This window comes from Parambassis ranga, unplaced genomic scaffold (assembly GCF_900634625.1).
Source record: "Parambassis ranga unplaced genomic scaffold, fParRan2.1 scaffold_21_arrow_ctg1, whole genome shotgun sequence".
NCBI lineage: Eukaryota > Metazoa > Chordata > Actinopteri > Ambassidae > Parambassis > Parambassis ranga.
In genome coordinates, this window is record NW_021144767.1 from 3,916,137 (window position 1) to 3,926,958 (window position 10,822).

Consider the following 10,822-nt stretch of genomic DNA (forward strand, 5'->3'; position numbering starts at 1 on the left):
TTTGAGACTCGGATTCAAGGTTCAGCAATTGAGTTACTGCAGCTTTGTTTGGCTTTTTGGACTTGTACATTTCTTGGAGGGTCTTGTAGTGTCCTGCTTGGATTTTCTGGCTGTCCAGACATCAACTGAACAAGCTGAAGACATTACAGGGACATTATGATGGAAAGAGGACATGAGATATCCAAACAAGCAAGTTGTCAGTATAATAAACTGAGTAAGTGGTAGCATTAATTCATTAATGTTTGTGTTGCTTGATATAAAAGTAAAATATTGGACCAGAGTACAGACACTCTTGGACACATAGTGAAACATTCCAAAGCTGCTGAATGTCCAGAATGTGTTGTGTGAGTTTTCAGGTAGGAGATCCACATGCAGGTTCACGAGCAGAGTCTTTATTCAAAAACAAGATTTAACTAAAAACATCCCCTTAGGGAGGAAGAAGGCCAACTGGACAGGCACTCGGCACGGCAGGACTGCAGAGGACGCCGGGAGGGAGGCTGGGAGGAAAAAGAAGGCAAGGTCAAAAAACAGCCAGGGAAAATACTCAGGAGAGCAGAACGGAAACGGTTCTTACGACGCGTGGTTAGCTGAAGAACAGGTGACTGGTGCAGAGGAGTGAGGCCCTTAAGAAGCGGCGCTGAAGAGGTGATTCATGACAGGTGCGTCTGCCCCACCCCGGCTCCACCTTGCAGTCACTGCCACACCGGAGCACCTGGGGAGAAAGGAGGAGGGAGAAGGAGACACAGCACATGTCGTGTGGTGGCCCACAGGGGGCAATGCTGCACCTTACCACACCACAGAATGTGCCATATGAATGAACTCAGCCAAAATTATATTTAATACAATACATACATTCTTCATCACTGCTGTCCCGTTTTGCACTGGGGTGCTGGCTCTAGGTGACACTGGGATGCCCATGGAACTAACAGGTGAATGTTCCAGAATAATGGTGGATGCACTGGAATCTCCAGAACTGACTTCTTGCCGTGGTTTCTTGGAAGGTGGAACTTTGGTTGCACCTCATGTTTGGCAGGGTATCTAGAGTCCTCTGTGGCTCTTGCGATGCAGATCATATCAGTCATAGTGTTTCTTATGAGTCGGCAAAAGAGCTCCTTGGATAAGGTCACATTGTGCTCAGTTCCCAGTCCTTTCTGCTCGAAGTAGGAGCGTCGCACCTGTTCAAGCTCACTGTCCGTGAACACCATGTATTCTGGGTTGGACATAGTCACAAATTTAGAAGTATTTGCCTCCTCTTTTGAAAGGTCACTGCCTCCAGTGGGGGAGATTGATTAATTTCCAGAGCAATATCCACCTAAAACACATTTACACAAACATTTATTGAGCATTTTTGTCATAGTCACATTATCATTTTGGGGAATGAAAAATAACTTATAACTTTTTGAAAAATGTATTTGAAACAGATAGTGATATTGAACCATGTGCTGTTTATCAGTCCTGTTATACTGTGACAGACAGATCTGACCTTTTCATTTTGATTCACTACAAGCCATATAGCCCGGCGCCTCCAGAAATGTTCAGGACCAGGAAAGAGGTCTTTAACGTCATCTCGGGAAAGCCATGGGATCAAGTCTTCTCCAATATTAGCAGCTGTAAAACAGAAAAGTTAGTCAGGGCCAAGAAACAGAGGTTATCATTAAATTCCTTCAGATTTTTACATAGTATGTGAGGATATTTTGTCAGCACCTGTTTCCACATTTTTTATTTCTTGCTACTTCTACTTCAAGAGTAGTATGTGAACTTAACATCATGTATTCATGTCTTACAAATGACCAGTTGTTGCTGTATTTTCAGTGTTTACAGTCCTTGACATTGAGAGAATGGCCACACAGCTCAATGAGACATAAGCTATTACTAGATTAGCCCGTTTTATGTGTTTTAGCTGCTAAACTTTAGCCGTAAATCCACAACTTGTTAAGCTAGGCTAACTACATTAACTCACCATTAACACCAGCACAACATCAAAGTAACCCTTGTAGCATACCTCTGACTGTGGCAGGTGTAACCTCGTCCAGTTTGTCCATTTTATGAGTCTGACATCCACAGTTTGTTGAGAATTATGATTTCACAGCAGCAGCAGGTAACCTCTAGCTCAGGGGTGGGCAATTATTTTTTGCGAGGGCCACATAGACTTCGGTTAGAAAAACAAAGGGCCACATTTCTTTCATAAATAATAATATGAATTGAATTGGAGATCACTGGCACAGTATCTACCTTTATAAATATGCTCTTGTTACATTTTCATCACTGTAAGCAGTGTTTCCCACAGACCAGTGTGTGGGGGCATCTCGGTGTCACATCGGTCGGAGAGTTGGTCATTGGGGTTTATAAAGGTTAAATATACACCTGCATGCTCATCTATGACAGTTTTAAAGCTACAAGAAGCATTTTGAATGGATTCAGTTAAATCTTAATTCCCTCAGTTAGTTCTGGGTGATAAGATGAATAAATACATGCTTACTTGAACCCTGCCTGGACCTTCCCCCACCTCAGCTCCATACATTACAGGCCAGTAGAATGAGTTTGCTCAGACAGACCTGTCCTTTCTCCTGTTTCCTGGATGACTCACCAAACTGAAATGAAAGTTCTTACTTTAATTTGAGCCTAGTTTAGTTCTAATCTAAGGAATGAATTACACAAACATCTGAAGCTGAAGGTTTTTATTTCACTATATGAACTCAACACTGACCTCATGTGTCCGCCTGTTCTTGTTCTGTAAAATGACATTTTCTGGTGAAATAAAGGTTCAAATAAATAATGTGATTTAACCACATAATAGCATATAAAACTATAATCAGATATATGGAACTACTAAAGTTACACCAAGGTAACTAACTGATTCATAAATGGCTGCGCGATGTTCCATTATCAAGAACGTTGGCCGTCTTCTCTGTGAACATATCCGCCGGTCCGGGTTTTCCTTCAACAGTCATGGTGCATTGAAAGGAGGAGCGGGCGGATCAGCTGCTCTCGGTGTGTGCGCGTGCATGTGCGCTTATGTGTGTGAACGCGGACGGGAGGAGAGAGAGAGTTGCGCAGAGTTGAATGAATGGAAAGATAGATATATTATAAAATCGCATTGGCGGAAAAAACACCACAGAATCAGTGTGTGGCGGAGGGAGTTGATGATGTGAACCGGTCTGTGTGTTTACTGCTCTCTCCTCTGTCCTCTGTGTGTGTCCAGGTCCACTGAGTGTTGCTGGTTGTATGTTGAAACACACTCCGCACAGAGCAGCAGATGATGTGAAGATATTTTTACAGAAGAAAACCATTAGAGTTCAAACTAGTTTTAAAAGCTCTGAAAGTTGGACAAGGTCTGAGCTTTTTAAGAGCAGATGTCGGCTGCAGCTCCGCGGAAACATCTGAATGCGCCGTGGCGTTTCTTCACGCTTTACCGTACATTTCAGCATAGTCGCGCAGCATTTTTAAAGTGTACACAGCGCGTCTCTCCAAAGAGTAGATGGGATGACGCAGTGCTGCAGCTTAGAAGAAACGAGGGTGGGAAAAACGTTAGCGGTGATGCCGTGCTGACAGCTGACTCTTGCTGCCTTCTTCTTTTCTTTCTTCTTCTGTTTCTTCTTCTATTGTGCGCACGGTCCGCGGGCCGTACTTTGCCCAGGTCTGCGTTAGCCAGTCGTTAGACACACCTGGCCCAGGCAGCCAGAACATCACAGGTAAGGATGGACACATTTAGTGCTATTGTTTGTTTGACCCAGACCCACTGAGGTCCTCCTCCACATATAAAGCATGTTTCCCACCAACAGGTAGAACTGATGAAGCTGCTTGGAGGATCAGAGAAACGTCTTCAAGAAAACTCTACAAGTCCAGACGCCTTGCTTCAATCTTCTCTATGAACATGAGCTGGATGACATGTAAACATACAGTGTGCTCTTTGTAATCTGTATTCTGGCTCTAAAACAAGTGCCCCTTGTGAGGGTTGAAGTCACAATCTTCAGATTATGAGGCTGACTCGCTGCCTACTGCACTAACGAGGCTCAGAAACAGGTGAAATATGGTCTTTTCTCTTTTTCTTTTTTAAATAAAGACATCTACAGGGCTCATGCTGGCTACTGCACCAACAAACATTCTTAATTCAAATCAAATGAGTGTGTTCTATAAAAAGGCTCTAAAGGTAAAACATCACAGTAATTCTTCCTGGGACACCTTCACTACCAGTGATGGTAAGTGCTCTTGTTTCAAATGTGATGTGCACTGTACCACTGAAGCTCGTCTGTGAAGTGTAGAGCCTCTGTGTGTATGTCACAGTGATGTTAACAGAAGTCAGATAGGTCTGTTAACACATGCTGAACAACAGCATAGATGTGAAGGTGAGTATATGTACCCTCACCAATGCTGTGAAACGCTGACATCTAGTGGTGCCATCGCAGGTTGCAGCCTCCTCATTCCAAAATCAATCCCTCCTCCACATAAAGTCAAAAGTTCATTATTCGCCTCATTACATGAGAGGTTGTGTGTAATGACGCGGCTCACCAGCAGAGGGCGTGTGACGGAGCAACAAGCAGGAAACTACAGGGGAGAAGAGACACAAGCATCCACAGATCAGAACAGACACTCAGCTCTTCTCTCTGAGACCATGATGATACCGTCACATATCATCACTGCACATGTTTTTGGCTGCACGTCTGGAAATGAGAGGAGACAGAACATTATCATACATGTTGCATAAGTAAAGTCACATGACATGCACCACTGTAAACAAAGGAAACCACATATTCTCAGACTCTTAGAGCATAGAGCTGAAGGATGAATGTAAGACAGCAGTTTGTTGCTCTCCGACTTTTCTGCCAACAACAGTGAACATGGTCTGGACCAGGGTCCCTTTAGCCACCAGGCTCTTGATGGCCTCCACATCGTATCCTCCGGCAGCCAGAGCCTTGGATGGAATTTTGGGGGATGAGGACTTGAAAATGCTATATGATGGTGTTAATTCAGACTGCAGCAGGTGAACGTGAAATATCTGGAGCATTAGTGTCGATATGTGGAGACACCTTAGCACAACATGAGCTTTGTGGATTTAAAGAGGCTGTTGGTTTCGCCTAGAGTAAGTGCCGGCAGTGTGAATGTTCATTTAAGGACACGCAAATGTATTTTGACCAAGACAACTTTGAACTAAGGACACTAGAAAGACATGTTCGGCAGTGCAGTGACATTGAGAAGCAAATACAGAGGATCTTAGGAACAGTTTAAAGACTACATTTGGCATCAACAGGAAGAGCAAGCTGGTAGAATTTCCAGCCTTTAACTTGATTGAACAAACACCTCAGGATATGATGCATGTAATTCTTGAAGGCATTGCTCCATTAGAAATAAAGTGTGTGTTAAACATTCAGTTCTTTTAGGTCAACTAGACTTGGATGCCCTCAATACTGCATTAACTGGATTTCCCTACTCTCCGCTTGATGTCAGAGACAAACCAAGCCCTATAGCTTACAGCACATTAGCTTCAAGTGACAGTAAACTGAAGCAATCCTCAGGCCAAATGACTGTTCATTTATTATTGATACAGCTACAGATACTGAGTACTACAAATTCATCCTTGAACTCATAGAAAGTGTTCAGATGTTGTTTGCTCCTGTCATTGGTCTACAGACAATTAGCAGGTTAAAGAGACTGAACAGCATTTAAAACATCTGAAATGTCTTTTCCCTGATAACAATATTTATATCTGATTCATGCTCCATCGCAGATAGAACTCCTGGGACCGATGGTCCGTCACATGTGCATGAGGTTTGAATCAATACATTGTTTTTTCAAACAGTGGGCTGCAAAGGTCTTTAGTAAGGCATAATCAAATGTATGAGTGTTGTCAAAATGTAAGTCATCCTGAACACCCAATGTTTTTCAATGAGTGTGCATCGGGACCAACTTCAGAAATACGCAGCATGTCATATTTGAAAGAAAAACAAGGGCTTTCCTCGGAAATGATGACACAAACAATGCAGTGTCTGTTGAATGGATTCATCTAAATGGTAATAAATATGTACGGAGAAGACATTACTTGTAACTGCTGTTAATTCCAGTGATTTACCTGAGTTTGGACTCGTGAGCAACATCTATGTAATTAACTGGTGGTTATATTGTTTTGAGCTGCAGCAGCATAATACTGTCTGCTATGATAGAAATTACATGGCATATTCAATAGAGAGGCCAAACATGGCACAAGCAACTGAACTCATAACATCTGAGGATCTGTTAGATTCCACTCCCTGTTATAGTTCTACTCACAAGGATGTGACATGTCCCCACAAAATATTACCTGGCAGCTGTGCTTGGGCTACACAGAGCCTCATCTGAGAGGCTGTAACAGGTGCAGTTTTTAATCGGTTTGCCTCGGTGGTTTTCGTTGTTTCGTGATTGTTCTTTCTGTATGAAAATAACTGTAACACTAATCTGAAACAGCAGATCAACAGTCAGTCGAATGCTGATGCTGCAGTATACTGAACAAGCATGTTCTTTGCTACATTGTGATTCAGGGTGCAGGTGAAGCAAGGGTCATTTCATTTTTTGCCATTTTGGGTCATTTTGTTCTGTTTGTGGACAATGCACATTTACAGCATGGTTATTTGTATTATTTGTATGTTCTATAGACCAGTCTGCTGTCATTTTAACAAGATGCTGGGTATGAACCAATTCTGTCAGGTACAGATGGCAGCAATGAAATAATAATAAAAAGTGTTCATTGTTCTTGTTTAGTTTTTCTTAAATTGAGGAGTTGTGTGAATGCTCTTACTCTTATAATAAGTCTTGTTGCTCCACTGGGATTTATTATAAAACATGTTTTCATCTGTTTCTGGTTCTTTTTACCTCAAAATTAGCTGAAATATCAAGAAAAACTTACCATACCTTCCTAAAATGAGATATAAAATCTAATGTAAAACAAGCTTGATGAGATCAATATTCTTTCTGGACAAACATTAAGACTCATTTCCTTGATACAAGGCTTTTTTTACTTTCCTGAAATTCCTTTTTTGCAGTGTAAGAAGGTATATATATATAGGGTATAGCTGTATATAGAACACAATATGGCTGCATGAATATAAGATTGGGACGACATGTTGCCACACAAGTGGCTGGCATAGATGTAAGTATTTACCATAACTCAATAACATGCTTCATACCGATGAAGTGTGATGGGATCATTCCACACGGCACACCTGATGAAGGGTTCAGAGCTCCAGTGAACAGCTACCAAATGTAAATGTAACACTCAGAACCACCTCCAGGACTTTGATCTGCTGGATTAGTCATGGAGGAACCAGGAACAGGACTCACCTGGACATGCAGCTGCTTGTCAGCCCTTTGTTCCATTATATATGAGCCAGCAGAAATGTGTGTGTATGAAAATGTCTACAGCTCCCGAATGGTTAATGCCACACTTTTGTCCAAACACTTGAATTAAAGCAGAAAGTCTGGACTTCACTCACATCTTGACTGTTTCATTTCAGCTTCAATCAGGAGGACTTCTCTGGCCTCCAGAGCTCAGCTCTGGTCCTCTGGTTCCAGCCTTGGTCCTCCACTCACTGTGATCCTTTGTTGTACCAGGTGTAGTTTTGGTGGCTACACATGTGTTCAGAAACTGTTCTGTTGTAGCAGCTGAGCTTTACTCCAATCCACTGTCACCACAAACACTTTCCCCTCTCTGTTCTTCTTCTTCCTCTGCCTCTTCTTCTTCTGTGGTGTTTTCTGGCAGCTGACATCCACACAGTGACATTTCTGCCTCCTCCTGTCTTCAGTCAGACTGTTTCTCTCACAGTCTGTAGAGAGAAGCTGACATTGTTGCACTGATTAACCTCAACCACACACACCTGTGTGAGCCGCACCATCATTCTAACAGTTCCATTGTTACACTGAGTGACAGCAAAGCAGTGAGCCCCCTGCTGGTGATCAGCTGCATGTACCAGAAGCAGACAGAGATTTCTGATATGATGTTAAAGGTGTCACAGAGGAGGATCCGACTGTCTGACCTCTGATTCTTCTGTCAGCATCAGACACATCACAGTTTGATCAGTTTTCAGATCACACACAGCAGCATCAGTAACACTGAGCAGACATTACACACTCCATCAAACACACACACACACACTGCTCACTTATAACAGGGATAATAAGTAAAGTTCTTTACAATAAATTCACATTCACATTTTATTATCACTTCACACATGGCACAGTATATATGACAGAGAGTTAAAGGTGGAATATGTAGTCAGAGTAATACCAAATATTGACACTAGGTGGCAGCACTTCAGCCTCCATCCACTGCTGCACTACCAGCACCACTCTCAGTGCTTTTTGTTTCCATTGACTGTACAACATGATTCAATCCATGTTATTTATATGAAAAACTATGTGTAGTGTTTCTATGTGTGTAGCTGACATGTTGCTCAGCTTCCATTGGACACATATACTAGATGGAAGCTGCAGCAGGATTGGCTGATGACTGATCACAGGTGTGAACAATCAGCCGGTGACGAGTGGAGCAGGAGCAGCTGCCCATGCTGCAGAGACACAAACAGCAGCAGCACTCTGTGACCCATGTCCACTCTGTGTGTCCTCCAGACAGTCTTCCTCATGTCTCTGCTCATGTCTTTATCAGGACAGCAGTCAGGTCCAGCCCTCTGGGGGATTTCTGCTCTCACTGTTAACTCTGATTTCCTGATAGCAGCACTCACACAGCTCAATGCTGAAGAATCAGATCCTTTCATGAATATGTACTGCAGCTAATACAGCAGTAAACATTCACCCCTTCACTCACACACAAAGAAGGAGAAAAAGACCAACAACAACAACCAGGAAGTACCCAGACCATGACACTCAGTCCATGTTAGACACACAAATGTTCTCTTGCTGCCTCATATATCCACCCACTGACAGTTACCATGGTAACCAGGTCATCAGTGGTTCTGGTCATCTGTTCTGTTAGTATCTTAAGTGACTGCAGACAGTGTTGTTAGATGTGTTTATGTTTTACGAGTGTTCACAAAGTGAGAGAAACATGTATTAGCATGTTGCTAACAGACGCTAATTCCATGTTGTCTGTGTTACCTTAAAGCTAGACTCATAACCAGAGAGTAAGTACGCTTATATGAAGTTATGAGGTTAAGTTGGTTACATGTGTGACTGTGAAATGAAAATGCATTTGTTTATTTCTGAACAGAATGTTTGAGATTAGTGCAGCATATACATTGAAAATGTTTGGATGTTTGTATTTGGAATCAAAGCAGAACATAAGCAGAGAGCCAGACAAAATGGTGAACTAGAACAGAGCAAATGTACTGCTGAAAATGTCCTGAGCTCATGCGTCTTACTGTACAACAACGAGAGTGGAAAGACACACAACTGTCCTCACCGGGATTATGGCTGTAAATTGTGTGCATAGACAAGAAGTTGTATGTGTCCAGGTCAGGGCAGACATTCAGCTTGTAGCTGATTGACTAACTTACTACAATGAGACATTGTTTGTGTGTTTGCTGCAGTTTGAGTTGTTGATCCCACAAATCCAAAGTGTTACTGTTCATTTGACCTGTGTGCCTGTAAGGAGACACTGAAAACATGGCATCTTCTGACAGCTTTAGGAGCCACCTGGACCACAACATTATATTAGACTGTGATGGAGATGCTATCCATCTGTGATATTAGCACAACAGTGATTCTTTTCCATTTGTCTAATACAATATTTAGCAGCAAAAAGACTGTTGAGGCCTCACAAAGTGAGGAAGGTCTAAAAGTATGAACTAACCTTCAGCATGATACCTTGATGCTTCACATCAGTCTTTCTGCTTCTCTTGTGCTGTCTGACATGTACTGAAGTCTCACTTTCTGTTTGAGGAACATACTCTTCCTCACTGATCTCACAAAGTGATGAAGACTCTTCTGATGTGTTTTCAGCCTAACATGAATGAAAGGTTGATTTTTATTGTTCATGTCTTGGATGTTTAGTAGTTGTCAGATCACGGTTTGGAAGAGGCTCCACAAAGAAGAACATTTCAGTGCCTGTCTAAATGAACCATCACAGTGGACTTGTGTTTGTAATCGCATGTCATTCACTGCCATGCAGCCAGCTGTGTAGTAATACTGCTGATAGAAGTGTCAGTGACAGCAGCAATTAATTCAAATTAAATTAATTAAAATTAGTGAGAGCAGGGAATTCTGCCTATCATTCTGGAATACTGATGTCTATACTGGAATGCTGCCACTTATTCTAGATTTCTGCTTTTCATTCTGGAATTTTGACTTTGACTTAACTTTCTGTGATAGCTGTCTGTCAAACGCAGGCTCTGGTCGGCAGCAGATTTACCTTCGAATGAAATGGAAACAAGTAAAGGAGCACCAACACCAAACTGGACAGGACAACCTGGACAAGACCATGCACTCATGGACAGAACCAACCTGGGTCGTCAGACTCTTCATTGTTACCTTTTCCTAGTTGTTGTGGCCGAGTGGTTAAGGCGATGGACTTGAAATCCGTTGGGGTTTCCCCGCGCAGGTTCGAATCCTGCCAACAACGGTTCTTTTCATCTCCAAGATCACTTTATGCTCCTCCATGTCTGAGGACACAGTCCATCTGACACTTCCAAAAACTGTCATTTTAAAATGGCTGAACGAGAGCAACTGGTGTGCAATGAGGAGGCAAAGGATAAAACGTCCCAGCACATTTCAAACCCAGTTTCACCCTGAGGCAGAGACTGCTTCACCTTAAGGACAAAACACCTGGGAAAGGCAGATCTCAAGGGTACTACAATAGTCAGAATGGTTCATCATGTGGTGACCAGATGAAAATCTCATC

The 10,822-nt window shown here is 42.4% G+C and overlaps 1 non-coding gene across 1 annotated transcript; it reads left to right on the top strand.

The window, feature by feature from the left end:
- The first annotated feature begins 10,461 nt into the window (after nt 1-10,461).
- trnas-uga (transfer RNA serine (anticodon UGA)) lies at nt 10,462-10,543 on the top strand. Its single transcript has one exon. It is a non-coding gene; the product is annotated as a tRNA-Ser (tRNA).
- Nucleotides 10,544-10,822: the final 279 nt, after the last annotated feature.